Source organism: Magallana gigas, chromosome 9, assembly GCF_963853765.1.
Source record: "Magallana gigas chromosome 9, xbMagGiga1.1, whole genome shotgun sequence".
Taxonomy (NCBI): domain Eukaryota; kingdom Metazoa; phylum Mollusca; class Bivalvia; order Ostreida; family Ostreidae; genus Magallana; species Magallana gigas.
The window spans coordinates 34,064,769-34,087,403 of NC_088861.1; the positions used below are offsets into that span (position 1 = coordinate 34,064,769).

At 33.1% G+C, this 22,635-nt stretch overlaps 2 long non-coding RNA genes across 2 annotated transcripts; one reads left to right on the plus strand and one right to left on the minus strand.

Annotated features, from left to right (window-relative positions):
• Nucleotides 1-10,273: 10,273 nt before the first annotated feature.
• LOC109619378 (uncharacterized) lies at nucleotides 10,274-11,487 on the minus strand. The gene is made up of 5 exons (XR_010709039.1): nucleotides 11,298-11,487; nucleotides 11,099-11,206; nucleotides 10,718-10,874; nucleotides 10,465-10,583; nucleotides 10,274-10,332 (listed from the first exon to the last, which is right to left on the minus strand). It is a non-coding gene; the product is annotated as an uncharacterized lncRNA (long non-coding RNA).
• A 7,129-nt stretch (nucleotides 11,488-18,616) lies between these two features.
• LOC136271146 (uncharacterized) lies at nucleotides 18,617-21,337 on the plus strand. Its single transcript, XR_010708992.1, has 3 exons — nucleotides 18,617-18,756; nucleotides 20,572-20,696; nucleotides 20,945-21,337. It is a non-coding gene; the product is annotated as an uncharacterized lncRNA (long non-coding RNA).
• Nucleotides 21,338-22,635: the final 1,298 nt, after the last annotated feature.

The following is a 22,635-nucleotide window of genomic DNA, read 5'->3' on the forward strand; positions in this document are numbered from 1 at the left end:
ATTTTGAAAATTTTAGTAACAGAAAATAAACCAGACCACTCTATTCTAGGGTAATTATTTGCTTCCTTTTTTTATTGAAATTGCAGAATTTAATTAATAATGATAAAGAATTATTTGTGATTATTTACAAAATCATCATTTTATTAAATATTTGAGGAAGAAATGCATATAAACTGAACTTTAACATGTTTCATTTAGTAATTTTACACTGTGTATTCATGCTTATATCTTGCATCATCAATGACGTCATAGTTTGACGTTTGCGACGTCAGTTGAATCTGTACATGGAATCTTGAGTTCATTCAGTATTTGCCAATAGAATTTACCAATAAAGTCTGCATTTTTAAAAAGCATTATTTCTATGTACCACGGTATTATTCAATTGCAGTAGAATATGAGATACATGAACATTGCTAACAAACAAAAAGAAATTGGCAAAGTTAACATTGTACGTACGTAAGTAAATACATATTCCTATACCTTTATGTAGAATAAGCGATAGCATGTATAAGTAGCTAGTTGTGGGTTTTTTGTCAAATGGTGAAATGCATTAAACGAAAGGAAAGATCCAAGCAATTTTTTTTACACAAGTACGTGTTCCTGAATACCGCGGGAGAAAGACAGTCGACATCACGTGTAAACATGTACATATATGAGAAACTTAACTTATTCCGTCAAAAACTTGATTATTTAATTCCTAAGTACAGCTGTAATTGAATATTAAGACATCGTCCCTTGCATTTAAACATTTTGCCAATGCATACGTCTTTTCTTTATCAGCCACCTGTTGATCAGTGTTGATTCGTCGCGTGATCAATTTATTTCCGGTGAACCGTTACATGCACTTAAAAGATCGATTGTGTCCGTTTCGATGAAGACGGCTTTTGGTATACAGAGCTTAGAATACATTATCAGCATGTGCACTATATAGAAGTCTAATCCTAATTGCGATGTCTTTGTTGATAATTTGTCCAATAAAATGAAAAATCACCCTAAATGTGTGTACATTGGTGACTTACTTTTCCTTATAAAATTCTCGATTGAAATTATCTTTGATTAGTTTATGCGTATTAAATCTAATGAAAGTTTTTCTTGTATGGCATATAGAAAACATTCAGATTGCCGGTCCCTTTCTTTAAAAGAATAACAATGAGTACAGCCGAGATTTAAAACAGAATTTGTTTCCATTCAACCCCCCCCCCCCTTTCCTACCCTCTGAAAAAATCGATTTACGGCCGAGTTCATTACAAATCTTTATATATGATAACACAAATTCTACATGCTTTCTATGAATTCGACTTTTCAAGACAATTTTACGACATTATTTATGTGCTACTGCTTGATGTTCTTAATAAAAATGTTCATTCTAACCTATCTTCGCTTCAAAGTTATAGTCAATCCATATTCTCTCTCTCTCTCCTCTCTCTCTCCTTCTCTCCTGTCTCTCTCTCCTCTCTCCTTCTCTCCTCTCTCTCTCTCTCCTCTCTCTCTCCTTCTCTCCTCTCTCTCTCCTCTCTCTCTCTCTCTCTCTCTCTCTCTCTCTCTCTCTCTCTCTCTCTCTCTCTCTCTCTCTCTCTCTCTCTCTCTGAAATATGATCTTAATTCTCAAGACATTTACGGAAAGCTTATCACTTGTAACAATTCTCAAAAGACATGAATATCACTAGAAAAAATGAAATGTAAATGAATAGACGTTATGGCATTTATAAGGAATAATTAACTCATACGAATATTTTTAATGAAATCGATATTCTTTTTTCATTTAAGAAATGAAGTAAAACACTGCTGTAATGTTATTCCCTTGTCCTGGCAGTCAACAATTTTACTTGTGACAGTCCGATATATTAGAGAGCTTCTTAATATCAGACCATTAACAGTGGTTAAAATACTGTTATTCTTTAAAATCGGACTGTCTCAGGAATCAACAATGATATTCAATGGCAGTGATTTAAGTGCGATATATGCCTCAAAAACTTCTGTATGAAAAAATATCAGATAGTTCACGACCCTATAACGGGCCTCGAAACTGTTTTTTATTATTTCATACAGAACTGCTTTCGGCATACTAATATATCCATTACATATAAACAGTCGCTAAAAGGTTTTATTTTTCACTTGAACAGTTCGTGAACGGTGAGTGCACAGTGAGTGCAATCTAAACGAACGGTGAGTGCACGCTGAACCAAATTTGGAAAGCGCTTATGATCGTGAAATGTGAGCGAACGCAGAGCGCAAACGCAAGCGCAAAGTGAACGTTGAACGATATATGTACTCTATGTGAACGCAAGATGAACGATTTAGTGCCCCGGGAGGTATTGTTACATTGTGTTTCGTTGGTAATCAGGAAATAATGACAATAAACTACATGTTTTTATTGTTATAAGCCTAAATATAATATTATCTGACTAAACAATAAGTGAACACTAAACGAACACAGTGAGCGCAAGGCGAAATCTTTGTGAACGCACGGTGGGCGTTTTGTGAACGATGAGCGGGAACGGAGCGGAGCGGAGAGCGAAAGTGAACGCAAGGTGAGCGCACATGAACGCACGGTGACCCCACGGGAAAATGGGCAATCGGTTTTTAGAACGCAGTTCGCAGTTCGCAATTGAATAGTGAACTGCGTTCTATCTAGAAGGCAGTTCGCAATTCAAAATTTAGAATTCATATTCGCAGTTCGCAATTGAATAGTGAACTGCGTTCTATCTAGAACGCAGTTCGCAATTCAAAATCTAGAATTCATATTTGGGGCCCGATTGCCTTATATGCAATTGAATAGTGAACTGCGTTCTATCTAGAACGCAGTTCGCAATTCAAATTGTTGAATAGTGAACTGCGTTCTATCTAGAACGCAATTCGCAATTCAAAATTTAGAATTCATATTTGCGGCTTGATTGCCTTATATTCAATTGAATAGTGAACTGCGTTCTATATAGAACGCAGTTCGCAATTCAAAATCTAGAATTCATATTTGGGGCCCGATTGCCTTATATGCAACTTAAAAGTGAACTGCGTTCTATCTAGAACGCAGTTCGCAATTCAAAATTTATAAATCATATTTGGGGCCCGATCGCCTTACATGCAGTTGAATAGTGAACTGCGTTCTATCTAGAACGCAGTTCGCAAATCAAAATCTAGAATTCATATTTGGGGCCCGATTGCCTTATATGTAATTGAATAGTGAACTGCGTTCTAGATAGAACGCAGTTCGCAATGCAAAATTTAGAATTCATATTTGGGGCCCGATTGCCTTATATGCAGTTAAATAGTGAACTGCGTTCCATCTAGAACGCAGTTCGCAATTTAAAATTAAGAATTCATATTCGCGACCTGATTGCCTAATATGCAATTGAATAGTGAACTGCGTTCTATCTAGAACGCAGTTCGCAATTCAAAATTTAGAATTCATATTTGGGGCCCGATTGTCTTATATGTAATTGAATAGTGAACTGCGTTCTATCTAGAACGCAGTTCGCAATTCAAATTGTTGAATATAGAACTGCGTTCTATCTAGAACGCAGTTCGCAATTCAAAATTTAGAATTCATAGATGGGACCTGATTGCCTTATATGCAATTGAATAGTGAATTGCGTTCTATATAGAACGCAGTTCGCAATTCAAATTGTTGAATAGTGAACTGCGTTCTATTTAGAACGCAGTTCGTAATTCAAAATTTAGATTTCATATTTAGGGCTTGATTGCTTTATATCCAATTGAATAGTGAACTGTGTTCTATATAAAACGCAGTTCGCAATTCAAAATTTAGAATTCATATTTGGGGCCCGATTGCTTTATATGCATTTGAATAGTGAACTGCGTTCTATCTAGAACGCAGTTCGCAATTCAAAATTTAGAATTCATATTTGCGGCTTGATTGCCTTATATTCAATTGAATAGTGAACTGCGTTCTATATAGAACGCAGTTCGCAATTCAAAATCTAGAATTCATATTTGGGGCCCGATTGCCTTGTATGCAATTGAATAGTGAACTGCGTTCTATCTAGAACGCAGTTCGCAATTCAAAATTTAGAATTCATATTTGGGGCCCGATTGCCTTATATGCAGTTGAATAGTGAACTGCGTTCTATCTAAAACGCAGTTCGCAATTCAAAATTTAGAATTCATATCTGCGGATTGATTGCCTTATATTCAATTGAATAGTGAACTGCGTTCTATCTAGAACGCAGTTCGCATTTCAAAATCTAGAATTCATATTTGGGGCCCGATTGCCTTATATGCAATTGAATAGTGAACTGCGTTTTATCTAGAACGCAGTTCGCAATTCAAAATTTAGAATTCATATTTGGGGCCCGATTGCCTTATATGTAATTGAATAGTAAACTGCGTTCTATGTAGAACGCAGTTCGCAATTCAAATTGTTGAATAGTGAAATGCGTTCCATCTAGAACGCAGTTCGCAATTCAAAATTTAGAATTCATATTTGCGGCTTGATTGCCTTATATTCAATTGAATAGTGAACTGCGTTCTATATAGAACGCAGTTCGCAATTCAAAATCTAGAATTCATATTTGGGGCCCGATTGCCTTGTATGCAATTGAATAGTGAACTGCGTTCTATCTAGAACGCAGTTCGCAATTCAAAATTTAGAATTCATATTTGGGGCCCGATTGCCTTATATGCAGTTGAATAGTGAACTGCGTTCTATCTAAAACGCAGTTCGCAATTCAAAATTTAGAATTCATATCTGCGGCTTGATTGCCTTACATTCAATTGAATAGTGAACTGCGTTCTATCTAGAACGCAGTTCGCATTTCAAAATCTAGAATTCATATTTGGGGCCCGATTGCCTTATATGCAATTGAATAGTGAACTGCGTTCTAGATAGAACGCAGTTCGCAATTCAAAATTTAGAATTCATATTTGGGGCCCGATTGCCTTATATGTAATTGAATAGTGAACTGCGTTCTATCTAGAACGCAGTTCGCAATTCAAATTGTTGAATAGTGAAATGCGTTCCATCTAGAACGCAGTTCGCAATTTAAAATTAAGAAAATCATATTTGCGGTTTGATTGCCTAATATGCAATTGAATAGTGAACTGCGTTCTATCTAGAACGCAGTTCGCAATTCAAAATTTAGAATTCATATTTGGGGCCCGATTGCCTAATATGCAATTGAATAGTGAACTGCGTTCTATCTAGAACGCAGTTCGCAATTCAAATTGCTGAATATTGAACTGCGTTAAATCTAGAACGCAGTTTGCAATTTAAAATTTAGAATTCATATATGGGACCTGATTGCCTTATATGCAATTGAATAGTGAACTTCGTTCTATCTAGAACGCAGTTCGCAATTCAAATTGTTAAATAGTGAACTGTGTTCTATGTAGAACGCAGTTCGCAATTCAAAATTTAGATTTCATATTTAGGGCTTGATTGTCTTATATCCAATTGAATAGTGACCTGCGTTCTATCTAGAACGCAGTTCGCAATTCAAAATTTAGAATTTATATTTGGGGCCCGATTGCCTTACATGCAATTGAATAGTGAACTGCGTTCTAGAACGCAGTTCGCAATTCATATTTGGGGCCCGAAATTTTCAGGGGCATCTACTAGTTGTATTTCTCTACCACTGTGAAAATATGGTGATGCAGTTATCTATAGTTTTTGAGATTTGTATGGTGTCTGGATAGGGCCATTTGCGTTAGCGCGACATCGCGTTCAGATAAACGAGACATCGCGCTAACACACAACACATCGTCGCGCTAACGCAACTTTGCACAACACGCCGTCGCGCTAACACACAACACGCCGTCGCGCTTACACACAACACGCCGCCGCGCTAACACAACTTAGCACAACATGCCATCGGGCTAACACACAACACACTATCGCGCTAACACAAAACACGCCGTTGCGCTAACACAACTTTGCACAACACGCCGTCGCGCTAACACAACTTTGCTTAACAAGCCGTCGCGCTAACGCAACTTTGCAAGTTTCACAATCTAGTAGGAAGTCGTGTCCGGAAATATTAGACTGCGCATGCTGAAATTTGTAGGCCTGCATGCAAGCATGGATGAAAAATAAATAAAATATACTTTGAAATACATATATTATTTTCAATCATTATCAATACATATGAATAAAAATATAGTTACTAGTATGTTACTGTATAAGGATATGCTTGAGTGCATATAAATTATTAATAAATCTACCAATTGATAAATTTACCTCAAATATTTGATATAATTAATTAATTCAGCAATTATATATTTATAACATGGACATGTCACAAATTCATATTAGGTGCTCTGTATATTACCAAAGCAAAGAAATTTTAAAATGTAAAATTACAGGTATATAACATGTCACACTGCCGTCTGAAGCAAATTGAAAGGGGGGGGGGGCTAGACTGATCCTCAGAAATATTGAGAGAAAAAACCTAATTCCCAAAATCATGAAAATCCTAATCCGTTTGGGGGGGGGGGAGTATGGGGGGGGGGGGGGTATGGGGGGGTTACTCCTATACTTCCAAAACAAAATCTTTCCGGCCATACATCTTTTTTCCCCAAATCATGAGAATCCTAATCAGTGGGGGGTGGGGGGGGGGGGGTTATACCTTTCACTCCAACTTCTAAATCTTTCAAACGTACATTACGGAACAATTATGTTTCCTGCGAAAAAAAAGTGTGTGTGTGTGGGGGGGGGGGGGGGCTGAACCCTCTATTCTGCTATGTTCCTAATGGTTAGGTACAACTTAGCAAAAAAAGACAGCCCCTCCTCCGGTTCCGACGCCTATGTGTCATGAATATATTATTGCTGATTTAATGAATTTTTTTAAATATTTAAGGTAAATGTAACAATTGGTAGATTTTATAATAATTCATATCCTTATATAGGAACACACTAGTAACTATATTTTTATTCATATGCACTGATAATAAAGAAAATAATATATATATTTCAAAGAACATTTATTTCACTTTTCATCCATGCTTGCGTGAATGCATATTTCAGCATGTGCAGTCTGATATTTCCGGACACGACTTCCTACTAGACTATGAAACTTGCAAAGTTGCATTAGCGCGACGGCGTGTTGTGCAAAGTTGCGTTAGCGCGACGGCGTGGTGTGTGTTAGCGCGACGGCGTGTTGTGCAAAGTTGCGTTAGCGCGACGGCGTGTTGTGTGTTAGTGCGATGTCTCGTTTATCTGAACACGATGTCGCGCTTACGCAAATGGCCCTATCCGGACACCATACGATTCTCAAAAACTATAGATAACTGCATCACCATATTTTCACAGTGGTAGTGAAATACCACTAGTAGATGCTCCTGAAAATTTCGGGCCCCAAATATGAATTCTCAATTTTGAATTGCGAACTGCGTTCTACATAGAACGCAGTTTACTATTCAATTACATATAAGGCAATCGGGCCCCAAATATGAATTCTAAATTTTGAATTGCGAACTGCGTTCTAGATAGAACGCAGTTCACTATTCAATTGCATATAAGGCAATCGGGCCCCAAATATGAATTCTAGATTTTGAATTGCGAACTGCGTTCTAGATAGAACGCAGTTCACTATTCAATTGCGAACTGCGAATATGAATTCTAAATTTTGAATTGCGAACTGCGTTCTACGTAGAACGCAGTTCACTATTCAATTGCGAACTGCGAACTGCGAACTGCGTTCTAAAAACCGATTGCCGGGAAAATGGGAAAATAAAACATTTCAAAGGACTGAACCCTGGCATCTAACTGCTGTAAAGTGCCAGGATTGGGTGAAAATATCGAAGCCTTGAAACAAGTAAAATAATCATGTAGAGTAATGTACACAGACTGCTACATTAATGCATCAAAATTCGAGATTACATATATCTCTATTGAATTCAATTACCGTGTCTCTGTCATATATATATATTTATTTTTAATAATTTGTGATTACATTGGTAGAATTCAATGATTAATCCTCGGTTATACACTGCGCATCATCAGTATTTCTTCATGCTGTTTCAAATTGCAGAAAAAAGAACTTTTAAGACACCGACATATTTAAATTTACCGCCGTTATATTAACCTTCAGCACTGGTCCCTGTAATATATTTAAACTTTATTGTAAATAATCTTTTCATGGTATTTTTATAAATAAATTTATTTTCATAAATTAATTATAATGTCTACATGATGATTTAATTTGTTTTTTGTTTATTTTATTAGATTCAAGTCATACGTAGTTTTATCATTTCATGACGTTACTTAACAAAAATGACGTCTGTTCTACATTTTTCATCAAAACAATGGCATCTTGTAAATTCCGTTTATAAAAAAAGAATGATAGATATCGAAAAAAGAAAAACAGTTATGAAAAGCTAAGATTCTACTCTATATTTTACCAAAATATGGTAATTTTTAATAATAGGGCAATTTTAGAGATGCTTCGTGGCTCTAGCTCTTTAACTTGGATGTGATACTTATACACCTAGTTATTATTCTTAATTACTATCAGTAGTCTAGGTTATATTTAGAAATCAGGACGATTTGCATTTTGCTGTACAAATGACTGGACTGATCGGGATACCTATTTATATCAAGATTTGAATAAGGTAAAATATCAGGATATCGGGTTTACTATACACAAAATACAAAGATATGATATTTTTGTTTAATTAAAATTTATCAATTGGTTGTACAATATTATATCTCTATCAAAACTATACATTTCTTTAATAAATAAAAATGCTGCCAATAGAATAATGAAAGTTTGATATAACGTATTATATTCAATTATGAAGAACGCTACATCAAAAGGTTATATCAAATATCAATATTTATTTAACGTTCCTCGTGTAAGATTCCACGTTCAACGCGAGTATGATAATGCAACTTTCAGCAATCGATTGAGTAAAAATTATTCTGATAGATATAACGTCATAATTAGCAGTATGATGTCATATTTTATTCAGAAATATGTATGTTTTAACTTTATCTCTGGTTTTAAATTATAAACACTAAGGGCGTTAAATGTCACTAGAAACTTTTTTAATTGAACATATCTTCAAATTCTCTGTATTATGTTTAATTACCATTGATGACGTCACAAGCAAGTTTAATAGAGAAAATCAATGTCGGGAGACAAATCATCGGAATGCAGTGTAAACAATGCCAACATAAGACTTATTTAATACAGATACCCAAGATTTAGGTGAGTGGCAGTTAGGATATAATCAAGATAAAACAGACATTTGTTTTATTAGCGAGTGTTATAAGGTAAGCAGATATACATTTATATGGCTTGACCGGCCTTTCCCCTGTCAGTGTGTACAAAAAAAGGCAAAAGTGTAACACTACCCCGAATAATATGAAAGATGAATTTGGTAAATATCGAAAGTGTATGACCTAAAATACCTGGAAAGTGCTGCTAGAATCCTGTGCTTTGTTGTTGTTGTAGATGAAAAATACGTAGTAATTTCAATGAAATTGAAGAAGTTGAGAGGGTTTCCGATAATGACAATATTTATTTGATGCAATTAACATGATTTTAGCAGAAATATTAGTTAAATTTAACTAATTGCCGATCAGATTATCGTATCATACATACAATGAACATCGGGGAAGTGTTACACTTTTTGATTTTTTGTTAAGGTAAAAAGTGATCTATTTTTAACTGTCAAGTGATACCATGGCACAGCAGCTTCAAAAATCGAATCGATTCCGAAGTAGAAAAATATCTTGGTGAACACATTCACTTGGTATAAATATTCAGCACCATTTTCATAAAGATAAACAGTTTTTAACTTGATCATAATTTTGACGGCCATTTAACTCGGAGTTGCCTTAACCTACCTGCGCAAATAGCCAAACACAAAAATTCCAAAAATGTTAGGATAATGATAATAGCATTTGAATTAGACATCTTGATTTTTTTTATAGATACAAATGTTATCAAATCATTGATAGTTTCACATTCGCTCTTTTTTTTCATTTTTTCTAGGAGGGGGGAGTTATCATAATAATAGCGTTAGTGACTCGAAACCCTTTTAGTAAAATGTATCTATCTGCCTTTAGCATCGGGCAACATATCATCCTTATTGATACTATAAAAAATACACCTATATACGTTTTCCTCATATATGTTACTATACAATAGTGCATGGTTTAGAGGGATTTTTCTTCTTGTGCTTCAGAAATCATGTTACTTTCCTCATTGCAGCTTTGGACGACCCTCGTGCAACCTAAAAAAATATAAGTAGGACTACAAACATTGTGTGTTGCTAAATATTTTTTAAGAGTTTCTCAAACACGCTTTTTTATACCTTTTCCTGTCATGCTGTTGAAACGTGAAGAAATACAGTGTGGAATGAGGAATATACCTTGAAAAAAATATACATGCACATGTTATAGCATTATCTTTTATGTCGAACCATTCATTAAAATCACTTGTTAGGAATTACTCAAATTGCAAAAATTAACACTAAACGTGGGTTGTAACGCAGAGCATACACCTTGCGTTTGTTGGTTTTCTTCGGTTTGTCGTCGACATCGACCAATACAGAGAAAAGCAAGGAGGATAATCAGGAAAACCAAAACGAATAACGCCGTAACGCTCAGTCCAATCACCACACTGTTTAACAAATTACATATGTCATAAAACAACATGCAATGAAATAATCATACATTTTACTGTTAACAGCATGGAAGAAAATGTAGTCTTAATATTTCGATCAATGGTTTTGTTAAATCTATTAAAGAACTTACCTTAGATATGTTTTTACATGAAATGACACGTTTTCCTGTGACGACATCGATACGTATCGTGTAGTGTAGGAATCACTGCTAACGTCTAGTGACTGTTTAGTACTTTGTGATTTATTTATCTTTTCCGTACGCTTCACATGATCATAACATTCAGGATCTGCAAATATAATACAAAATCTCTAACCCTTTTTGTTAATTTTTATAAACCTAAGGAAATTCAAAAATTAATTTCCCACAGCTTAAAAAAATGATTTGTTCAAGATGCAAACATAAATCTTTGAACTTAACTTAAATCAGTAAAATTAGCTTCTGATCAATATGATGTATCATATCATTAACAACATTGTGAGTGTTTTTAGAAAGGCACTTCAAGATACTTACATCTAAAAGCATCACTAGAATTGTAGACTTCTGGACATTTTTGACACTGTGTGTTATCATTCCGCTGTATTCTATTTCCTCCAAAGTTAAATTCAGCACAAACCTTTCCTGGAAAAAGGTAATTATGTTTTGTTATTCACTTTCATTTGCTTTTTAATATACGGAGCGAATTTATGACGCTTCAAACTTGATATTTTACCAATAATCTGTTGGCTTGGTGCACATACTTCAAGAGTTCCATTTTTCCATGCATTTATTACACAGTGGTATTCGAAAGATGTGCAACTATTTGCAATTTGTTTACAGTTTTTCCTATTGCCTGCTTCTCTCCATTCATCGACTGTTCGTGGACATGATTCCACATACACAGCTGAAAATGTTGACTCGGGACAACTTGCCTATGCAAAGATCATTTTCATTTATTATTTTAACAAAATTGCATGTAGTCACAACCAGATTTTTATAATCACGATTTTCATCAATGACAATATGCAAAATAAATAATAATACTTGTAACTCATTTAGATTACCTCATTATTTGTTAAAACCAATCCACATATTATTTTCAGAACCACAAGAATAGTAATCATGGCTATCTGAATCATTGTAACTGCAAAGATTTTTGATGGAGATTACAATCCTTTAAATATGAATAACCAAAGAGTAATTGTCCAAGTGAAAAACATAGCTACTAATAGAATAAGACCAACTGCATCAAAAAATAATATATGAACTTGATAGAAGATTCTTAAATATTTTTCCTTTTAAAAATTCCCTTTATAGCTTGAATAGGGTATTCCCTTCAACGTGAAAGGTGTTTTACGCTTTTAGACCGTACAACTTAAACCAGTGCTCTACGAATACGACATTATAGACCCAGTTTAAACATCTCTTATTACATCAGCATTTTTTGAATCCAAGAGAACATATTGTCACATTCTCCTTGTTTAAAAAAAAAACAACAACAACAAAGAATTTTACAACTAGTTGTAAATAATGTTATCATATTGAATACTTGTATTTGAAAAAAAAAGATCTTCTTACAAGCACAGTGCTGCATAAAGATTTTTTTGTTGTTTTTTTGTAAACAGTTTTCGAGTTTTGCTATTGTTTATATTTGTACAAATATATTTTCATGTGTATTGTATTTATGTAATTTTCATATAAATTTTGCTTTTTTCGTGGATAATTTTATCTATAAACACAAGAAACCATGCCCGTTTCGCAAAACTATCCTAGGACTAGGATCTATCTTAAAACGAAAATGTGTGATAAAATCTCATCACAGCCGTTTTACAAAACTGTCAGATCTATGTCAATTCTGGCATATTTTTAAGACAACCACATATGTCTTAAGTCTAACATAAACATATCGGGAGCCTATATTTTGGTCTACCACCGAACAACGTGCACGTTTGAGTTGAAGACTTTAATGCCCCCCCCCCCCCACCCGATGCTTCGTTTTTATGTTCTCTCTCTTCTTCCTAAGATCATTTCCAACAGTTGAAACTAACTTTCTACTGCGGCTATTAAATTGGACACCACACACCGTAGATATTTTCATATGGGTGTTTCTGACCGCACGGACTTTCAGCTCGTTACCCGTTTGTTTTGTGGTCACAACTCATCCCTGCGAATGTTTTTGGATATTTTTCTTTATCGTTGCTAAGTATGTAAAAAAATCCAGAGATGCTGGAATGAATGAGATTTCCCCGAGATTTCAGTTCATGACAAATTTTAAACGGAAGTATGAGTGTTCGGATAATATTCTTAAAATGTTTAAGTGCTGGTCGTTTTTATATCATTCCCTACTCTGATTTATGTTAAAACATGAAAATTAATTAAGATAAATGTCTTATTTCATCATTTAGCGGTTATTTAAACTAAACAATGATTTTCAGAAAAGAATCATTGTTCGTGTTCAAGCACTATACACGAGGTTGACAAAATATACATTGGGCTGCTTTTGGAGTGCAATACCTTGCTTAAACAAAAACACTTAGTTTATCGAGCCATTTTCAAGGAATATTCTGCTTAAATAGTATAGTCTTTTTCACTCTTGATGCTATTACTAGGTCAGGCGCAGATCAAAAATTAATCCTAAGGAGGTTGCTATTAAGCATGTTAATTGTTGCAACAACAGGGGGAAAACATATACATGTGTATTTTCTATCATCACATTTATTTCTTTAACTCATTTTATCCACCAATTAATGAAGGTAAAGGATAAGAATCAATAGATGTCTAGATTTTATATTTGACTACAAGTACTTAGACTTTAGAAAATAGACTATAAACTCGAGCACGATTATTACTGCAAACCTGAAAGGGTAAAAACACCACGTGATCTAAATTTAAATGAAAATAACATTCGCAGGGGGTGAACTGTATGCATTTTAAGTTGTTTGTACACGCGCAATAAAACAGTCAATGAGATAAAGATTTCTAGGAATGCAATATACTTTATAAAAATACCTGTTTTACCTTAAGTTGTATGTATAATTTTGTTAATATGCAGTGTTTTGTTAAATGTCTAAATTACCAAACATTATATATACTTAACAATTAAGACATTTTGCAAAAAACTACAAAATATCTGCACCAGAATAACTGCTTACACATTTTGTATATCAATACGTTTGAGATGGTGTCTGTAAGCTATAATTGAATTTTAATTGCTAAGTAATTATTTAGATTTCGACAAACAAGTCCGAAATAGCAAAAATAAGAGTGAGGTGGTGGACGCGCTTTGGCGTATCCAAGTCAGCGGTAGTTTGCATCAAAATATATATTTGCAATGACATTATATTGAATGATTATGTTAAGAGCGAATATATTAACTGATGACTGATTAAGAGTATACATACAGGTTAAGATTTGACAAATGTTGAACAAATAAAAAGCAAATTCGTTTTTTGAATACGCGAACTTTTGTTTTGAAGGACGCTTGCGAAGCACGACCTCTGGTGAGAAAACGGGATTGGACTTTTCAGAACGGGGTTACCAAGAACGTGGGTTGAGTAATTGAGGTCACGACTGAAAGTGTAGGACGAGTTCATCATGCATCGCAGACAAAATAGGTTATGGAAGTAATTAGGAAAAAATCCAGACACAGTATGTACAACAGAGAACAAAAAATACGGATCAACATATTAACATTGTATTATATGAATGTGTAAAGTGTAAATTCAGACGTTTGCGTTGGATAACTTTTACATGTAGTCATTATCATATGTTAGACAGCTCAGTTTAGCAATATCCCCTCTCCCGGTAAATATATTGAGTTGATGCAGGTTTTAAAGGATAAACACTCTAGAAATAATGAGACTTTAGATTCTTTTGTAAAACGGAACTGATATATCTTATGATTGTAATAAGTCAGATCGTATGACAATCTTCAGATATGTCTTATTGCAAATCTGTTGATAGTTTTTTGAAAAGCAGTCTTGTGATTATTGTTTGCCACGCGTCATTTTGTCAATTAAATATTTTTTTCATTATTTGTTAACATATATAAGATTTGGTCTTTCTTCACATAAAAATGAATACTGTAAATATGCTCAGTGGTGAAAATAATGTTAAAATTCATTTCACATTTGTATTTATTTGTAATGCGTGTGTTTGCGGGTGTTGTCGTAACTGTTATTGAAACATCAAGTGGCCCGAATGAAAAGAAAAGAAAATCTGTAAATATTTATTCAAAAGAATTAGTAACGTCATCTGACGTTCAGTGTTTTCCAAAAGGAAATGCATTTTAAAATGAATACTTAAAAAAACTAACTTATAATTCTGTAACAATGTGAGCAAATACGATTTCAAGTTGTATAGTGCCGTTTTGAATTGTAAGGTGAAATTTATTAAACTATATAACACACGCATTAAACTTTTAATGAGGAAGTTACTGAATAGTGTCTTTTCACAAGACTTTTGTTGACATTTTCTAACTGGTTTCTGTCGGGCTTTTCATTAAAAATCCCCTATAAATGGTTGAGTATTTTTTTAATCGTGAGATTTTTTAAATTTTCTTTTAGTAATTGTTTTATACATGTTATTATGTGTGCGATTAATAAACAAGACCTGTGTCTACTAATATCTAAAGTAGTCATATTTTTAAAAAAATGTTTTTAATAATATGCAAGTTTCCGTTAAACAGAATAAAAATGTTACCTTCTCACAATAGTAATGAAGAATTTCGAGGATATGCTAGCATATCAATTTTTTAAAAACAAAGAAAAATTAATTTTGAGACATGTTTAGCTACCATGGGTGCAAAGATAAAGGAGGGGGGAAGGGGGGGGGGGGGGTAACTACAAGCGGAAAGAATGGGAAGAATTGTCATATTATTAAGACACAATTTGAGCTCAACATTGTCAAATTTATTTTTCCATTTCTAATGATTAATATTTTAAATATTCATTCTTCCAAAAATTTAAAAGCCAATTATCAAGTTAGAAAAAACAAAACAGATATGAAATTCTTTGTTTGGTAAATAAAGCTTGTCTTGTTATTGTTCACATGTGTGTTGTATTGGTATAGTGATAAATCAATTGTATGGTGTTTGTTGGGGTGTTTTTTTTTTATAATATTGTTAATGAACAAATTGAATCAATCAGTCAGGGTTTTTTTTTGTCGCGCGTCATTTTGTCAAAAAAAATTGTTATTTCCTTTAACCCTGTCACATAGGGGTTGCATCCTAAAAGCGACCCTGCTGCGTCCTCAAATGATGAGAAACGCAATGGTACACGTAGTAGAGTCTCCTATAGCGACGTACCACCGTCAATGTGGGATCGCCTGGAACACTGTTAAACGCCTTTCGATAGCGCGAACTCCAACAGCGCCAATAGAGCTGCTTTGGCGCGTTTAAGTAAAGTACATAATGGCAGTATAGATGCAGTGAGAAGTCGGTTGTGCAACCTTTCGTCGGAGTCCTTAGTTATGTCACAGACTGCGTCTATACCGTGCTCTTACTGCTCATCCATATTGTTTGAATGTGGGTTTTGTTCATCTTGCTGCGTTCACAAAGAAACCCCAAAGAACTTTTGCTGCGATCATTGGTCTCTCTTGACGTGTATTCTGCCTTCATTAGCGTTTATACCGCGCTTTCGTTGTTTCTATTACCAGACTACAAAAACTTGAACAATGGCCTTACAATAGCAAATAGTATAGTATTCTCAAACTTGATGTTTATGACTATTTAAAATTCAGAATCTACGAAAATTTAAAGACCTATTGAAGGACGTAAATGGAATAATAATGATAATAACCCTCTATGTTTTCTAACTACCAACAGCAGTTATTATATCTAGTTCTTTGTCTATTATTTAGAAAATATGAAGTTACGTTTCATGCATTTACAATGTACATTATTCCATTTAAACAGTTAACAATGTTTTCATCATTTATTTTCTAGTTGTAAAGTTCAAAATTCTTGTTTGTACCCGGTAATTAAAGTTAAATAAATATAAAATTTACTTATCACCAAGCAAAGATCGGTCTGTCAACGCGTAGAGCACGCCGACAACGCAGGGTAAAATCTTTTACAACGTCATGAGCGCTTGGCAGATCCTCAACGAGAGCGCAGTCAATCGCCATGCAGAACTCTGTGGAAATGCAGTTACCCGCCGCGGGAGCTTCGTAAAAACGCAGTGGTTTCCGTCATGTCACTTTTAACAATCAAATTTTGCCCAATCATTCAAAATGCAAAACTATTCCATTTTATACATATGGATTAAGAAAAACAATTATGATCTCAAATGTTTACGTCACTTTAAACAAAACTTTAAATCGTCAGAAAGTGATAAGAGATTACTTGTTATACAATGAACATAATGATATTATAAAATGCATGTTGTAAAGATTCTATAAACAAAAAACAGTAATTTGAAACTTCATAGATAAGCATATCAAACAAATGGCACCAAACACATTCATTTGAAATCCGCAAACAATATATCAGCCATACTGATATAACGCTGTCAAGAGCTAATCTGATCACCTGGTCATTCTTACACGTTTGTAAGTCAATTTCCAATGTCTTTAAACAAATTAATCAAGGTATAAAGTAATTTACACTGAAAGTACTCTTAAACTAAATTTTAATAACAAATAAACAAGGAATACACGTCTTCTGTTTAAGTGCGTCTTTGTACATGTATCCTTTATCAAACATTTAAAATTTCTGAAGTATGTGTGACATTTATTTGTGGTTTTAAAATCGTTGATATTCTGATAATGTCAAGGACAAAAGGATTCTTAAAATGTATGCAAATTAATTCAAGAGCGATTAGGGTATGTCCCTTACTTCTATCATTATTTTTAAGGAATGCATTATATATAAAGTTTGGCTTTGCTTCAATGAGGGCGACATATCCGTTTAATAAAGGATAAGTCTTTCATATTGATACCAGATAACATATTTTATTCTAGACCTGGATTCTTTATACCGCCGTTGAAAAGATATTGATATTCATCTAACAAACTGGATGACCCGGAAAAATGCATGATGTAATGGTTATTTTTTTTCGGGGGGGGGGGGGATAAAACACACTAAAAAATCTCAGGCATTTGTGTAAAACAAAAAGAAGAAATCTGGGGTATTAGATGTATTTTTCGTGAACATGAACAAGTACAAGAATTCATTTAGTAAACAAAGTTTGAAATCAAATGTGTATGTTTATTTTACATTGACTTTTAAAGCTTCAATTTCAGATTTGTTTGAAACGGTAGCTTATCAAATGAAAGTTCGCGTTACGGGTAAATTATCTGTGAAATAAATGAATGCTTAAGTAATTAAGTTTGCAGCAAAACACGCAATTAAAACTCAGAGTTCTATTTTGAACCTTTATATGTCTTTTTTATGAAATTTGGGTTTTGTTTGTTTGTTTTTTGTTGTTGTTGTTGGTTTTTTTTTGTTGTTTTTTTTTTTGGGGGGGGGGGGGGTTGTTTGTTGGGTTTTTTTTTTTTGGGGGGGGGGGTAATATTACATTTATTCATAATATCAATCAACATATCTAAGATAAAGTCAGATTGATGTATTAAATCTTTTTTGGTTTTAAGCTGTTGGGCTGGAAAGGTGCTCTCCCTAGCCCTCGATTAACCATAAACTGTGTAAGCTGACCAATTGATTTCTGTAAGAGCCAATATTCGCAGGCGAGAAAATATCGGAGATCCTCGTCATCGCAAATATATCTCACTGCAACCAGCGGGTTATATAAAGAATGGGGACTAGATAAGACTTACTCGCGAAAATTTAAAGAGTTAAATCGACCAAGTCATTATGACACAAATCAATATCTTATGCTGAAAGTTTACATAAGTTTTGTTGGTTGCTTGTGTAGAGTGCATTAAAAAGAATTCTTTCTTAAACACAGATAATGGGAATACTACGGGTATTCCCTTTTGGGAATTTTTTTTAAAATTTTGTTTGTTAAAATGATATGAGGGGTGAATCATTCAGCCATTATTTTCAATAAATATGATTGTTAGGAATACACGCGCGCAGAACGTACAGACATATACGTAAATATAGATGTACATTCGAAAAATAACATTCTAAAAAGATACGTCGTAATTGTGATACATATATGTAAAACAGAACACGAATGAAGGAGACAGTTGTTCGAAAATACTAATTGTATATACGATAACAGGTTTTACAGGTAAAAAATCGACATGCAACTTGGACGTATGATAAAAAGGCATGATACATATGTAATTAGATCACGTCATTTCATGCATATCTTTAGGAATGTTATGCTGTGCTTTTAATTGCAATTTTAATGATATGCTATGAGATGTTTTTTGAGTGTTATGAGAATTATATGCTTTTCTGTAAGAAATAGAAATACTGTGTTAAGAGATTTAAACAAAACCGTCTCTGCAAAAAAAAGAATTCCAACAATTTCAAAGTAAAAAATCACTGATCTGCAATGTAAACGTTTGTTCTCTGAAAAAAAAACCCTTTAAAAAATTAAGTTGAATTTATGTTGTAAGCTATACTATTGTATGCTATGCCTTATGAGAACGTGATGATATGCTACGAGCTTATCTGATATGGGGTTAGCTTTCATTGCTGTAATATGAGATTATATTGCTAAGGTATGAGATTTAAATGCTCTCCTGTGGTGAATATTGTAAAAGTTATGCTTAAATTGACTGTAGTCCTTATTTCGAGAATATGAACCATTCATTAGAGTAAAAAAATCAACTAGAAGATCATTATTGCAAATATAAGTAGGACAAAGAACATTATATACATGTAAGTTTTGTACACTATCTTTGTAATATAAAAGAAACATTTTATAAATACGAGAAAACATGTCAAAAGATCCTTCAAGTAGTCGTTATGTCGTTGCGTAACGTCGTTTGTAAGGGAAACATTGTCGTATGTTGCTACAAGATAATACATGTATACATAATACATGTATGTCGTGTCATAACCACTCATTATGTTTTTCAAACTTATAATGTCGTAATTATAACGTATCATTATGTTCTTGCGACTTTTATCCCGTTTTAGCAACCAATTATTGTAATCATTCGATTGTGTATCTTGTTTGATGACTTAATTTAACGTATTGAAGACATTGAAAATGATAATATTAATGGACAGAAAGTATAGTATGTTTTATTGGCGTACATGTTATATCAAAAAATGTTAGTGATAAAAAAGGCAATAAACGTCGTATTCGCATTATCACAAACAAATTACTTAACACAATGAAACAAACATGTATTTCAATTTCAATAATACATAACTTACACATAAAGGTAAATAATTTTATCAGTGAAAATGCGTAATTAAGGTTTCAATAAACATTCAATAAACATTCACATCTTTTAACACTTAAAAAAACGATTTGGATTAATTCGCACTTTTTTTCTACATGCTTCACACTAGCTTTTCATTATTCAGTTACATGTACCCTATTAAAATAATCTGAATTTAAAAAATATGCTAAAAAGGTCAAAATATATCTAGTATAAGAAAAGGAGACCTACAGATTATTGATAAAGTACGGAAAAACGATACACTAAATATATTTCTTCTTTTGTCATAATGGACCTTGTACCTTAAAACACTCTAAAAATTAGTTACTAGATCTTGATCTTTTGTCAAAATATTCAACTATTTTAATAAAATTACGTCCTGGCATATTCATAAGCTATTGTTAACTGACAACGCATACAAGTCGAGATCATACAATACGAAACAAATAAACAAACATATGTGGGAGCAAAATACATTTGCATGATAGTTTGAATATGATAACCTTGATTTATTGAGTGAGTGAATATAATAAACTTGATGAATGATGTCAACAGTTTAATGAAGCTCAATTCAATTATTGTCAATTTCAATTCAAATATATTTTTACAAAACATTCTGAATAACCCTAAGATGGTTAATGGATTTCGAGAAATGTGCTGCTCTTGTTATTTGGATAATATATCACTTTTTTTTTTATTAATAGTCGATCTTCATGACTATCAACGGTGGTAATATCGTAGGTCTACGCTGATATTGGTATTCCTTCAGGATAAGGCCTTCCTCTTTCATAGCCTAACGAACCAGCTGAAAAGTTCCTTTCAAGAGCATGTAAGTATATATGTTGATATCCAAACATAATATAAATCTCAGTGAATAAATGATAACTGAAGATACAATAAAATATTACTAATAAAATTTTATTTTTTGTGTCTGTAGACATTTTTACAATCTATTTAAAAACGGATTTTTAATCTTCCTTTGCTGTGCTAAGGCTATCGTTATTCGTAGAAGCAAAGTACGGCAGAAACATACCTGTAACGAAACATACATAAAACACGTAGAGATTTATATTACAGAGAGTATTAGTCCACCATGGGGGTTGTTCATGCTCAAATCAAGTGCTTTTAAAAATGATTTGCAGTGTATCTAAGAAGACTTTCATTGGTACTTACGTTTTAGTGAAGAGCATGCATCATGTGTTTGTCGACCAAATGAGGTTCGTCCTGGAACAATGCGTCGAAACAGAAGAAAGATAAGTAGAGCAAACAAAACCACCATAGGGACACTCAAACCGATAATTATGCTGTTTTACAGGACAAAAATGGTACTTAAAATTCGACCGGAATGTCACGTATTTTGATGAATGGTGCCTTTACGACAATATGGAAACTTACCTTATCTTAGATTCGATGTGTGAAGACTTATTTTGAGCATTACTTATTTTTTTTATTTCTTGACGTATTGATAACATTCAGATTTTGTCAATTCAATAAAAGCAATTTTCGTTATTTGATTGATTTATATTTAAAATCGCCGCATTTAAAAAAGTACCATCCATAGAAAAAAAAATTTCAGGTTTATAGTTTTGTATTCATTTGATCACTCTCGTCTGCAACCAATGCATAACATCATAGAAAGGTCATTTATTATAAAGAAACAATCCAGGTACCTGCAACTAAAAGCATTACTAGACGTTTACACTTCTGGACATTTTTGACAGTGAGCATCATAATTTGATGCATTGAATCACCCCAAAAATAGAATTCTGTACATAAATTTATTATACAGTACCATTTTTGGTTATTTTGTTATGGTCAATAGCCTTTTCCTGTTTGCTGTCGTTTAAATCTGAATTATATGCAGATAAATCATGCATTCTTGTATCGATGTACTAAAGTTTATATAACCAATATGAAGGGTTGTCTTTGGTTCTCGAGTTATATAAGTTAACTTGTACAATAACTAATCGTGGTTAACTGACGTGCATTATTTTTATTCCTCTGTATGAATAAAAAGATATGGTAGAGAGCAGATAAGTATAGAGACAGACAACTGACAACCATGTGAGGTTTACAGCAGTCACCATGTAATTAACGTTCACAGCAGTTAAATGGACACCGAATTACTACTTTCAAATTCACATATGATGGTTTTTCATTACATTATGAAACGCACGTTTATAACCTTTATGAGGAACTTATTCAATAGTTGATTTCCTCAAAATTTTGTTGACATTGTTGTTGATTCTGTTGGGTTTTACATTAAAAATCCCCTATAAATAATATGAAGCGGGTATTTTTTTTTAAAATCGTGAGATTTTTTATGCAAGTGTCGTATGGACTTAATAAACATGGACTGCGTCTTTTGATGCTTTTAATAAACAAAATGTCATACAAGTATGCATTAATTGTACCTAAGTTTACATTTCATTAAAATATTGGTTAACTCTCTCTCAATACTTAAAACTAATATTTGAGGATAAGCAGATCGATAATAATAAAACAAAGGAAAAAAACATAATTTTGTAATGTTTGTTTTAATAAATCTGGATGAAATTAAAAAAAAATGACTCTTTCATTACAAGTGAAAAATAAGGAGAGCATTCTCATAATACAATTTAAAAATATAACTAAATACAGATCAATTTTTCTAAAATACTTTAAAAAATATTTTTAAACAAAATTGTCACTCGCCAGAAAGTGATATGAGATTAAATTTTATGCAATAGATTAAAAAGAATTATAAAACCCATGTTTTGAACCGATCT